Below are 13,179 nucleotides of genomic sequence, written 5' to 3'. Positions count from 1 at the left end.
TCTCAGCGGGAAGATTGAGTAAACGATTCGTTCACAATGCCACAGAAACCGATATTCGGACTGAGCCATTCTGAGGCTCAGATATCTTGTCGTGATCCAAAGAACGCCCCTCCGGCTACAGAGAAGAAAGGAGATGTCGAGTCTGTGCGCCCGCGAAGCCTCCAAACGTTACCTCGTGGGACGAATATCTTGATCCGACTCGTTCCCGCATCACTGAGGTCGTCGACGGAGCCAATCGGAATCTTCAAGGGAGAAAACCTCCTGGAAACCGACGCAATGTACCTATTCCGGAGGGCCGATGTAATTGAAGCGGAGCAGGATGAATGGGTGCGCTGAGTCTTCCGAATCATGACCGACGTTTTGTTGAATGATCGGATCCGCTCCCCGCCGAGAACCCCTCAGGAACTTCTATTGCGTTCCTTTCAGATCCATCCACTCTGGATAGCTGCATTTCAAGTGCATCGAGACACGTCCGCGATGACCTTGCTCCCACGCGATGAGAAATGCAAGGCGTCAGGCACGACGTCTGGTATTGGAATCGATTCATACCCGGAACCCGTCCTCGTGCTACCCAGTCTGTGAAACCACCAATGAAAGTAAACTTTCGTTAATCGACCTCGCCGACACCGTCCCATATCCAATTCGGACGGCGCGGCGACTCTAATACCGAGACTCAATTTGCTATTTGACGATGATTCTGCAAAGAGATTCGCAAACGGCAGCGTCATATGAGGGACGAGATACCTCGGCGTGACCGGGGAAGCCCAATAGAGGGCTTCTCACGACGATAGCTCTCGCGTTTTATGATGTACTTTACCAACATCCGGATTCGCTTGCACGCAGGCTAGCAGATTGACTGGCACCGGTTCCTCTGTAGGGAAGACCAGTCTCGCATCGGATGCCGCTTTCAAGAAGAGAGATATTGAGCTAGAGATGGCGCTGAGCAGCGAGCCACTCGAGACTGTTCTCCGAGGATGTTTCCCTGGCCGAGAGACGCTCCCTTCCTCCCCATCATTTTGGCGCGAAGAGTCTACGAGTTGTTCTTGACTCCCGAAACAAGGGCGGGAGTTATGAGCCGGCAGGGATCATCGTCGCGTCGTACAACCTCGCCGCTCACGAATTTCGCACCGATAGACGGAGAGGGGGTGATTTGTGAGCTGCAGCGAGACGCTCCTTGCGTAATCCCCCCCCATCCCGAATCGTCAGCTGGTCAGAGGGCTTCTCGATGACATTACCGTCGATTAGACGTCTCTCTGCGTGGATGCAGGCACCCGTCCTGGTATGGTCGTCCGAAATGCGGACTGGGAGACGAGCCTCTGCCTCGGAAGTACAAGCGTTCGCTCTCGGATTACACGAATAAATTCGAGACCTCTCGACTCTCGAGAACTCTAGCATGATCAGAGAAGATCTTCTTGTCGGGGAAAGTTGAGAAGAAGTTGGGTAGAGAGACTGATTGAGCTCCACGATTCAGCTGTATCAATTTCCATAGAGAGGCTGACAATACCGGTAGGAGCTGGGCTCGCAAAGAACGCGCGCCGAGGAGGATGCTCCTCGAAGTCGGTATTTTTCATGATTAGTCCGTCAAGGGAAGCATGGATTGCTCGTCGCATGAGCGAGGTCTTCCTGAGCAGCTCCGAATGGATCGGGATCGAGACAGGTAGTCATCGATCTAGAGCGCGAGAGTTTCCAGAGGGTCCCGTCATCCATCGGAGTTCTTTTTCCGCTGTTCATCCACGATATCTCGTTGCCACAAGTTGAAGTAAAGTTTCAATTTTCGTCTAAGACCCCCACCCGATAAGTAATAGTTGGTTCTGGCTCCAAGCACGTGGAGGAATGGTCAGCGCGGCGAACTCGTCGTGTGCAAGACGAGCGTTGCCGCTTTCGCTCCGTGGAGCGACACCGCATTCTACTGCGAAGAGATGGGTATGTGCGGTGGAGTGATTCCTCGCGAAGAGATTTCCTTCCTGAGCCTTCCCACCGAATAATTCGAGCAATAGCAGGTCCGCTCCGCCGTATTCAGTAGACGGATCTCCTCCGTGAGAAACATTCGGGGATCAGGGCCCACATCACGATATCACTTCTTGCTTTCCAGGAATCCCGAGGCGAAGCTCACGGAGAGCGGAAGAGAAGAGGAGCTCCAACCGGAAACCCTCAGCCGCTCTCTCACATCGGTCTTCCCCCAGGCTAGAGAGGCGAACCCACCCTCTCAACTTAGAGGGCTTACGGCATGAACGGCTTCGACGGGTGAACAGCAGTGAAGCGATCAGGGATGCCTACCTGCGCCCCAAGATTCTAGGGCGCTCTTCTTCAGAAGCGATCCCTGAACGAGCTTGAAACCCTCTCCACGAGATATGATCTCAGATCCCGCCCCTCTCAGAGAGAGCACTGACAGCTCACCTCCGTCATTGTAAGAGAATGAGGGAACAACAGCTACGAGCTTAAACAGCCGCCCCTCTGCTCAACGCTAAGAGCCCTCATCGAGATGCATCGGCTTTGTGGACGATTTCGCTCTGAACGCAGACTCAGAAAATATTCATGGTCATCGTTGAGGTTCGGCGAGACTCCACTCAGACGGAAGACGGGAATCGCGATCGAAATACAATAGCAATCAGTGGATCCTATGGAGAATTCCGACAGGAGGGGGACTCAGCACGTCTAGGTCTCCATGAAGCAGAGGAGAATTCGTACGCGGAGCCGACTCCGAACGTGTATTTCAAGACAGTCACAGATCAAGCGACAAGGCTGAATGCGACCTCCCTCGGCCTCCATCCCGACCGTGAGAGGACATCATCCATGGAATCAATGCCTGCTCCCATCCATAATCATTGTGGCATCAGACAAAGATACTGACAAGGAGACATGCTCCTCGCCATGGCTCCTTACTCTTTGAGAGATGCCATCAGAGTTGGTCTTTCAGAACTCACGCTGGAGGCCGGCGGACGAAGGGGCCCTCGTTTCTCGGTGGCTCCGCTCAATAGAATATGGTCTGCGGCGATGACGAATGAAATGGAACCCAATCAAAATTGCGTTTGTCACGGTGTCCAAAACCTCAGATCCCTCGGCTCTTCAGAGGAGCATTCTGCCTCAATCATTCGAGGCTCTCGGTATCGGGTGCCGCGTCTTCTTGGAGAACCCTGAAGGGTTGCACCATTCACGAAGGCGAAATTGGTTCCGACACCCGGCCCTCCTTCACTCGCGATTCAGATACCCACATCCCCTCATGCTTAATTGATTCTCCGCCCTAAGCACTGGTAAAAGAAAACAAAACGGATTTTTCGCTCCAAAGTTTATTCCGAGCTCAATACAAACATTAATGTACCGAATTTATCGCTCTGAGGAGCTCTACACTAACATGAAAATGAAGCCGACGGCTACTAGGAGGAACATCACGAGAACCGCCAGAAGCGCCGATGTTATGGCGGGATTATCCATCCACGATTCCGACGATCTTTCGACCTCTCCCTTCATGCCCTGTTCCACGTCGTGGCTGTTGTGCGTCATCTCGATCGTTTCCGGTATGAGTGCCTGTCCCAGAAGTCTCGTACTAGCTCGAGTCGGGGGGCTCCTGCGACTGTCGGATGCGGAATGCCGCATCAGCACTGAGGGCGCTACCTGATACCCTTTTTCCGCTTTCTTCTCGGACCGGAGTCTTCGAAATCCGAAACACTCTCTCATCTCCTCGGATTCTCGCCTTCTCGCACCCCGCTCATTAGCCGCGTCACCTGTGGGGTTCAGCATCGCGAGAAGACCGTCAGGAATCTGGAGCATCCTCACGTCTAAACGGAAAGCAAATTGATGGGGCATTAGGTGGCAGGTGAGCGTAAGCTCTTCCGAAGGAAGCATTATTATTAATCACTAGCCGTGAGGGCGCTTCGCGCCCCCACAGCCTAAATAGAATCAAGTGTTGCTTCTCGTTGTCCAAGAGGAAGGGTATGCACGCAATAGACATCTTGTTCCTCTTTGAGTCTGGACTACATAATTATCGTGAATAAGGGGTGTTGGGTGGGGCTCATTCTCGTGAAGATTATTTGTCAAGTCTCGAAGCGGGAAAAGGTCTGACTGCGCTTCATTACCGGGCATGGGTCCAAATCCAAGCGCAGAGAGCCGGAGCCTGACGGGACCGGTCAACGTTCGGGCGTACTTTCTTAGCGCGGGGTGACGCTTCAGCGGAAGCGGATGAATTTTTTTCTATCCTCACGGGATCATGGGCACCTCACGGCATTCCGGGCACCTCTTCTCAGAGCCGCAGCCCCTCGGCACGTGCCCCCGGGATACGCCGCTCGGCACGCTCGCTGAACGCTGAAACGAATGGAGTAGAGGCTCCTTCCTTGATACAGGATCCGATTGCGAAGCTAGTTCACTGTAGACTATGGGTTCGTGCCCGTAGAACTGTTAAAAAGGTGACCTGATGAGTACTGATGACATCATCGAAGCGGCTTTGCATTTTGTGAAAGATAACGATTACTGCACAAACACGTGAATTCCACGGAAAACATGTGTATAAGCAGGTTGAGAAGTATTTCTTGACCTCACTGGAGTGATTGCGCATCGATCGGGAAAACTTGGGGTCTCTTCGAAGTTTCCTTCACTTATCATCATCGAGAGTTTCCTCGAAATGAGTGTGATGATGACATCATAGTGAAGCGGCTCTACATTCTGTGAAAAATAACGATTACTGGAGCAACACCTTAGGTAACACGGAAAACATGCGGTTAAGCAGTTAGATAAGTATATCTCGACCTCACTGGAGTGATTGCGCATCGATCGGGAAAATTTGGGGTCTGTTCGGAGGTGGAGAGCTCTAAAAAGTGGTCCGGTGTCAGGCAGACATAGCGCTTTCAATATAGAGGGGGATTTTCGCTGCTCAGATCCGCTCGTCGCATACTTTGTATGTATTACAGCCTCGACAAGAATTCCTTGGTTCAATCAGAGCTGCATACAAGAAGAGCGAGAAATATCTCAGAGAATTGTGAAAAAGTGCGAAAAAAAAGTGCGATCCCCATGAGGTCATGTGTATTGAGAATTCCTTCTCCCCCGGCTCCCTGAGACCTCGCGTTATGCCCCGATTGATTGCCCCCGCGACTGAGAAAGTCTCCACCCGGACACATTTCCGCATGTCTCCTTCGTTCGTTCCTCGGATTCGCGACGCAGTGAGCGAGAGATTCGGGAACGTTGTTGAGGTAGCAGTGGCTCCAGATAGACTTCTTGAAGCAAAAGATCGGAATCGAGTAGGGCACGAGCGGATGCGATGATTGACTTGCTTCAATTCGGGAATCGACCTGGAATAGGACCGGGCCATGGCCCACCATTCCTGAGGGCTCTCCCTGATCGGAGGGATGTTTGCGTCGCTCCCACACGGACTGCCATGAGAATTCGACTGTAGGGAGGTATCGTGTTCTGAAGCGCGATCTTCATCAACAACTGACCGGAACAAGTCCAGTTGCTGTGGCTCAAGAGTCTCCAGAGTCGAAAGAAAAAAGATGGAGTTCTCGTCTCGAAGTTTATTTTAGTCAATACAATCAGAGTTTCTCCGGACTGATCCCTCAGCCACGTTTGGAGTCATTCTGAAGAGGAACCGGTGAGGAGACCACCGGAATCACCGGGGTTCGGAGGGTCGTTCCGAAGCCAAGGCCATCAGCTTGCCATGACGACGCGTCCCCACAGAGAGATGATGAATCGACGCGCGATCTTCATTCGAATTCGACTGGAACGAGCTGAATGTTCCAGAGCTTCGGAGTCTTCCAAAGGAGAGGGCACAAATCTGTTTTCGAAATTTATTCCAGGCAAGGTACAATGGGAACGTCTACGAATGAAGCTCTCCGCTGCGTTCTAAATCATTCTTAAGACGAGTCCAACGGCTACTATCAGCGACATCACTACAATTACCAAGAGTACCATTATCAGAACGGGTTTCATGGCCATCCATGATTGCGGAAGTCTCCCAAAATCCTTCTTCAAACCCTGTTCCAGATCATAGCTATTTCGCGTCATTTTTATCACTCCCAGTTTTGGAACTTTGATATGGGGTCCTTTTGATGAACTTGAAGTGGTGGAGCTCTTTCGATTGCGGGTCTTCGTATTCCATAACTGCAGGGTGAGCGCTGTTTTAAAGCTCCACGAGAGCCCTCCCTCCTCGCCGATGAGAGGGTCCATTCGTCGGCCTTGCGGGATCCAACGCGACCTCTTCAACCTTCAGAAAACATTCTCATTCTTCTGCCTCATGATTACATCCTTGATTGATCAGCATTCCGGAATGACCGCCAGGAATGTGGAGGATACCGGTCATACCTTGGGGGGCGGCACTTCGGAGTCATCAACGACTCACGGCTGATGAGTGATGAGTCAGAACGGTTTGCGGGAACACAGGGTCAGCTCTTGCGAGCGAATTAAGGAATTCCGTGGAGCATGTTTCTTGGAGTCCTTGGGCTTCGTTCAACCGAGAATGCCAAGGGTGCGCTTCGTGATCCTGAAATACGATGTGACTTCCCGGTCACCGGGCGACCTCTGCAGAGGAGGGATCCCGTCGGGCACTCCGCATACAACTCCGAGCGCGGTCTCCGCTCCCCGCATTGTTTAGTCCAAGCTCCATGCTTATGAGCCCCGAATACAATATAGCCCCGTTATGGGGGCCTTCGAGGGACCGACTACAAAATATTTTATACTTGGTCGGGACCAGGCCGTAGCCAGACATATTTCTCTATGAGCCTAAGCCTCATCCGGATAACAGGGGCTAGCCTCAATTTTCGAGGGAGAACGGCATCTTTTGTCGTGTAGATGCTACAATTCATTCGCGAGCCTCATGTCTTATATTGGGGTATCAGAACACACCGTATGAAATGTCTAAGAAAAGCTCAGTCTTCTGCTATTTCTAAAGAGTGTGGGGATCTGTTGTTGACGACTTACAGTGAGACCTGATCTAAAGACCAACTCTATAATCAGACCACCGGAGGTATCAGACCACTTTTCCTGGACCCCGAATCAATAGACTTCCATGTTAGAAAACCTGCCCACTAACTTAGACCGATTCGCTGATCTCCCTGCGAGTGGGGAGATCAGCGAATCGGCGGTAGGTAAATGTGGCTGAAATCGCATGACAAAAGCATCTCACGAAGAAACGCAGACGACGAGACAAGCGAATGGATTCGGTGATCTCAGAGGCCGTTTCAGTCGACGGATCGTGGGCTTAGATAGGACTCAATAGTCTCGGTTGACTCGTCGCATCGCTGTCGCGAGGATTTCGGCGGTCCGGTGAAGACCTTGTTCTGTGCTCTTCGGAAACCGCGAGAGGGCTCTCCAGTGTTCGCCGATCCGATTGATGGAACACTGCGAGTTGACACTGCGCAGTGTGAAAGCGAACACGAACAACTCGCAGTGTTCCGTCAATCACTAGGGCTCGAGCTCAAAGATGGAATCCAGCGCCGTAGGGTTTTTCCAGAGCTTGATAGAAACAAGAGGCTCAGTACAACATACATTATACAAGCATTTCTTCGGTGATGGGGATCCGAGATCCCACGAAGCTGTTCCAAAATCTGACCCCTGTGGCTCAGACGATCCCTTAGTCATGCGAGAATGCGTGTAGGGGATGTCAGCAAGAGAACGGGAAAGCGACTGCGGAACTTGATATCAGCGATTTCGTCTCTCAAAGGCATAGGCAGACTGACCGTCGGAGAAGTAGGAATAACCAAATATGTAGCATGGAAATGCCATCCGATCCGACCCGAACGACAAAGAGATTATGGAAATAGGCTCCTGGCTCCTGGGCTAGTTACAATCACCTTGTGTCTACTGACGAGGAAGTCAAGCACTTCTTCTGCACTCTTTTACGGACATCTTCCGAGCTGGCCGAAAGATTTTGTTCGCGCAATCGAGCCCGGATACGCGGACTTTCCGCGAGGTGAATTTCTGGAGAGGTGCCTCGGTGCTCAAAACATTAATGAGTTCATGAGGTACGATGTGGAGGCAAGCAAAGACTGCCATCAATATTTCCTCGTATACCTTCAACGAGAGCGCTGCTCCTCGTGATGCATGAATTGCGATTCACCGTAGGACATGAACAGTGACAGCCGGAATCGAGGGGAAGGATGGGCCCACTACCCGATCTCGCAGGATCTTGAGCATCTAAACCCTAGCAGATGAGCTTCGAGAGGGGGTTGGACATTTCGTAGGGGCTCAAGCACACACGTCCACGAGGAAGCGAGTTGAACATCGGGAGAAAGTCGAGGGCCGCAAGGTTTCCGAGATAACGGGAGCATGGCTCCGGAGCTCGGGCCATCAGGTCAAGAAGCCAATTGGTCCCCCAAGGATAATCGTGCATCGACGTCCTCTCTCTTCAATTTTACCGAAACAAGCCTCATATTTTTGAGCTCCCGAGCAGAGCCAAAGGAAGAAGCGGTAAATTCTCGCTCCGAAAATCTCGGGTCAGATACGATTGCGAATCTCTAGCACACATTCGTCTATCTAGTTCTGGGAAATCCTGAATAGGAGCTACACGTCCACCAGCAGGGAGATCAGTGGGATGATCACGAGAGTCGTTCTCGGGAAGAAACTAGCCATCGTGATTCGATCTCGAGCTGTTCAGTACTGCGAAACAACCGCCAGAAGTTTGAAGAATTCAGATAATGTCCTTGGGGGAACAAAATCCCGCGTCATAGAGCAAACTGGTGAGGCCGAATTGAAGTTTCTCTCCTCCCTCGGGAATGCAAGATCGTCGGAAAGTCGGCGAACCGGTATCGTATTTCAACGCGCGATCTTTATTTCATTTCACCTGAAACAAGCCCGATGTTCTATGGCTCCGAAGCCGACAGAAAAAGCGAGAAATTCTGCTCTCGAAGTTTATTTGAGGTTAGGTACAATTAGGAAGTTCTCGCATCCTAATCTGGGACATCTGTAAGAGGAGTCCGACGGCTATCAGCAGGGACATCACTAAAATCACCAGGAGTACCGTTCCGACAACGGGGGAAGCTATCCACACCTCTGAGGGTCTTCCGAGATCTTCCTTCGAACCCTTCTCCAGGTCGGTACTGTTGAGCATCATCTCGAGTCTCCGAATGAAAGTGAATGCGTGTTTCAGGAGATGCTCGAAGAAGTTGGAGTGGATGACCTTCTCTGACACTTAGTCGCCGGATGCCGCATCAGCACTGGAAGCGCGGTTTTATAGCTTCAGAATGAGAGTGTGAGTCCCCCTTCTAGCGAAATCATCCTCTCTCTCTAGAATTAGAATCATAACTCGCACCCCACAAGTCAAGTCCGAAACGATCACACTTCAGCATTCCAGGTGTTTCGGGGCGGATAGATCAATGCCTGCGAGGCGAAAGCATGGCCAGGGATCTCAACGAATTCCCTCTCGCTCCTCAAGACCAGAACATCGGGTTCGATGGTGAAGCATTCGAAGAAATTCGTTGCGAGGGATCATCGCCGATTACCTCGTTTTCCGTTCTGCCGAGTTGGTCGATATACGCGCAGGGAACGAACTTCTAGGATGCCGGCGCTGATTGCATGGAGTCTCGAAATCCTGGTCGTCAGCGCAAGAGCCTAACTCCCCGATTCTTACCGGCTCGGTATTGCTACCTAGGATGGTATCGACGAGAAAATATGGCCGGCAAGTAGGACATCGACACCTGCGAATGCAGCCCCCATCTGAGCATCGTCGCCTCGTTGCGTTTCATGACGGAAAACCTTGTAATTTGCTGCCCTCCTTGATTTGGACATACACCATATAGGAAGAGAGGTACAGGTCCGCATGCGACTCCGTCTCCTCTCCGGGAGGAATTCTGGCTCAGCACTTGATTCCATTCTTCTCGCAAAGATTCAGGGGAAGGGCCGGTGCCAACTGGAGCCACAGTAGAATTTCGCCGTCGAGCCGTATTCGCGTCGCCTCACCACCAAAAAGCGTGTGTAGGGGGCGCCTTTGCGAAGCTCGGACTCGAAGTGCCTCGCCCGACGAACTTGAAAGGAGCAGATCTACTCCAGAACGCGGCCCCACGCCAACCGGAAGAGATCCTAAGGAATCCGTCTCGCGACCCGTGATCTGATCCCGAATCGGACAGCATCCTGACATGAGCGCTAGAATGTGGAAGATTGCGATCATTTTCTTCGAAAGCGGAGCCAATGGTGCATTGGCAGCTGATGAGGAGGATTTCTCCTGCAGCTGTGAAGCTTAATTAACGCAACCGGATGAGAAAAAGTTTATAGGATTTCAGTCAATCGACTCACCGCTCCTAGATGACGAACTATGACGAGATGGTCTGCCGTGCGTACCACATCTATGATCAGAAGGGATCCCTCCGAGCATAGGAAGTCCGGTATCGAGACCGGCACCCTCTTGCTGCGGATGAGCTTCAAAGACGGGGGGGGGGAAACTTGAAAACCTTGTTTCAGCCCATCACACCATGAGCTCAGGGTCAATGGCTCAGAGCAAGGGTCAATGGCAAGGATTGGTGCCGCGTTTACTCGAGCGTTTGAGCCGGACTATCTGCTTGTCCAGGGGTGAAGGAAATTCCACGGCGACGTTCCCAAGGAGGCGGGAGAACCCTCTCGGAGCCCAGCTTGGTATGACGACCCACCCCCAGGATGGAATAATGAAACGGCGCGCGAACTTCCATCAATTCCAACGGAACGAAGGCTTATGGCTGATGGTTCTTGGACCTCCAGAGCGAGAAGAAAGAAGGAATATTTCTTGTCTCGGAATTTATTTCAGGCAAGATACGATCGGAATTCATCTGAGTACAGCTCCGAATTGAGTTCTAAGTCATTCTTAAGGAGTCCAACGGCGACTAGCAGCGAGATCACTACAATTACCAAGAGTACCGTTATCAGGACGGGTTTCACGGCCATCCATGATTGCGGAAGTCTCCCAACATCTTTCTTCAAACCCTGCTCCAGATCACAGCTATTTTGCGTCATGTTCTTCACTCACAGTGTTTGAACTTCGATAAGGGGTCCTTTTGATGAACCTGAAGTCGTGGAGCTCTTTCGGTCGCAGGTCTTCGTATGCCGAAACGGCAGGGTGGGCGCTCTTTTAAAGCTCCACGAGAACCCCCCTCCTCGCCGATGAGAGGGTCTATAAGTCGGCCTTGAATGAGGTCCAAGGACAGTTTTTCTGAAGCTGTGAGCTCTGTTCGGGCGAGAACGCTGAGGAGAAAACGTGATGCCGAAATGGTTTACGACTTTCTAACCTCCGTGCGACCTCCGCACAGAATCGATGCTGTTGGGCATCCGACTTCCAGCGCGGCCTCCACAATCTTGGGTCCGGGTTCCAGGGTTGTGAGGTGAGTAATGAGCCCCGAAGAGCCCCGAATCACGGTAGGCTTCAAGGGGGCGATTGAGGAATATCGTTATTGCCCAAGTCTATGATATCGGATCATGGGTTCTGGAGAGCCTACGCGCACCATGAGTTCGCATATCGAACCTCTCATGGATATCATGCTGAACCGGGAGTTATAGTTCCGATCGAGGCTTCAATTATTTTCGGAGGATGACCATTGAAACTACAGCGAATACCGCGAGCTCCAATAATTCGCACCGAATACGCATTCCATCGGCAAAGAGCGATCCCTACTAAGCTCGATGAATGTTTCTATTTCCTCCTGCCTAATGAGGTTCCACTGCTAGCCCTCACCTAATCATCTCGCGACGGGGAAAGTCAATGAGCTGACAGATTTCCGCATCGTGTCTTCTTCGTTCGTCTTTGGAGCGCTCGATACACAAAGCGAAGGCTTCGACCAAAGGACGCGCTGAGTTCGCGAACACATGCGGATATATTCCCGCTGTTGACGGAAAGGTGTGATATCATGTTACCAGGTCGAACATCATGTATTCCCGAATGTCCTCATAGGTATCCCGAGACCGAAGGTAACGGTCCCTTGTCACCGTACTGAATAATCTGGGGCACTGTGGCATCCGAAGATGAGACATCTAGGCTTTTATATGAATCACCGAAGTTTCTCACGGTCGTGATAGGATGGGTGAGCGTATTATATGAGCTGTTTCCCGAAACACATATTTACTTGGTCTTGTGGCTTGACGACAATCCAAGACGCACTCAGCTCTAGAACTGGATTCATCAGGTTAAAGAGGGCGAGAACGATGCTCCGCTCGATTCCGCTTTAGGACAGAATCTAGCTGCCTCGGATTTGAAGCTATGGGTCCCATGACCTCCTCGAGCAATCGGAATCAAATGCCCGTACGATGCTCATCGACGCCAATCTATTCAGGCGAGACTCGCCCATCACAGATCGTTGATACGTCTCCAGCAATCGGCGACAGGCATCCCATCTCGTGGGACATCCATCCTGTTCTTCAAGCAACAATTCAGATCATTCTCAACCGGGATAGTGTGAACCTCCGGCTCTCGGGAAGTGAGCTGCATGCCCTCCGGACGCCTCCCTTCCCGCGATTCGCCACTGAACAGGTATCTTGTTCCGCATGCAGCTCCGGAGAAAAGTCCGGCTCGGCACCTAATTTCACTCTTCATTCATGGAGGGGAAGGCTCGTGCCGAACGGAACATCAGCCAGTTTCCCCCATCAGACCCACATCTGCACCACTCGTACTCGAGCTTCAGGAAGACGCTCCCTGCGTACACTTTCTGGGAATGGAATTGCTGGGCTCATGAGGGAGCTCTCCGCTGCGATGAAGATTGGTGGACCTCCCTGCACAAAGAATTGCATTCGATCATCTTATGCTGATCCTGGAAGAAGTCGCGGAGGTTCTATACGTGGAAAAGTTGCGCAAGGATGATCCACGATGCGTACTTTCTCCGGACACATTATACTGGAGTGATTCACGCCATTACATAGATCTGAAGCATCGACTGGGTCATCTAATCCGATATCGAAAGCAGGCGCCAGTACCAATAGATGAAACCGCGCTCTTCGAGCTCACGAAGTCGAATAGCGGACACAGAAGAAAATCATCTCGAAGTTTTTCCCCGGTGTTCCGCCGAGGCGCATGCATGCTCGAAAGCGGATATTTGCTCGCCTGGTGCTTCCGCATTCGACTAGCTCCCGATAATTGAAGATCTCATGATTCTGAGACTCATTACACTTATCGCCCCCCGTATTCGCCTGTCGCGATTGAGTCCGCAGGAGAAAATGGGGCCCGGGCTCCTTCGGAAATCGGAGTGCGCGGACACTTCATAATGGAGAGCGATTTCGGAGAATGTACGGAATGGGAGGATACCA

The sequence above is a fragment of the Galendromus occidentalis genome, unplaced genomic scaffold, assembly GCF_000255335.2.
Source record: "Galendromus occidentalis unplaced genomic scaffold, Mocc_1.1 scf7180000077360, whole genome shotgun sequence".
Lineage (NCBI taxonomy): Eukaryota > Metazoa > Arthropoda > Arachnida > Mesostigmata > Phytoseiidae > Galendromus > Galendromus occidentalis.
Note: the sequence above shows the minus strand (reverse complement) of the source record.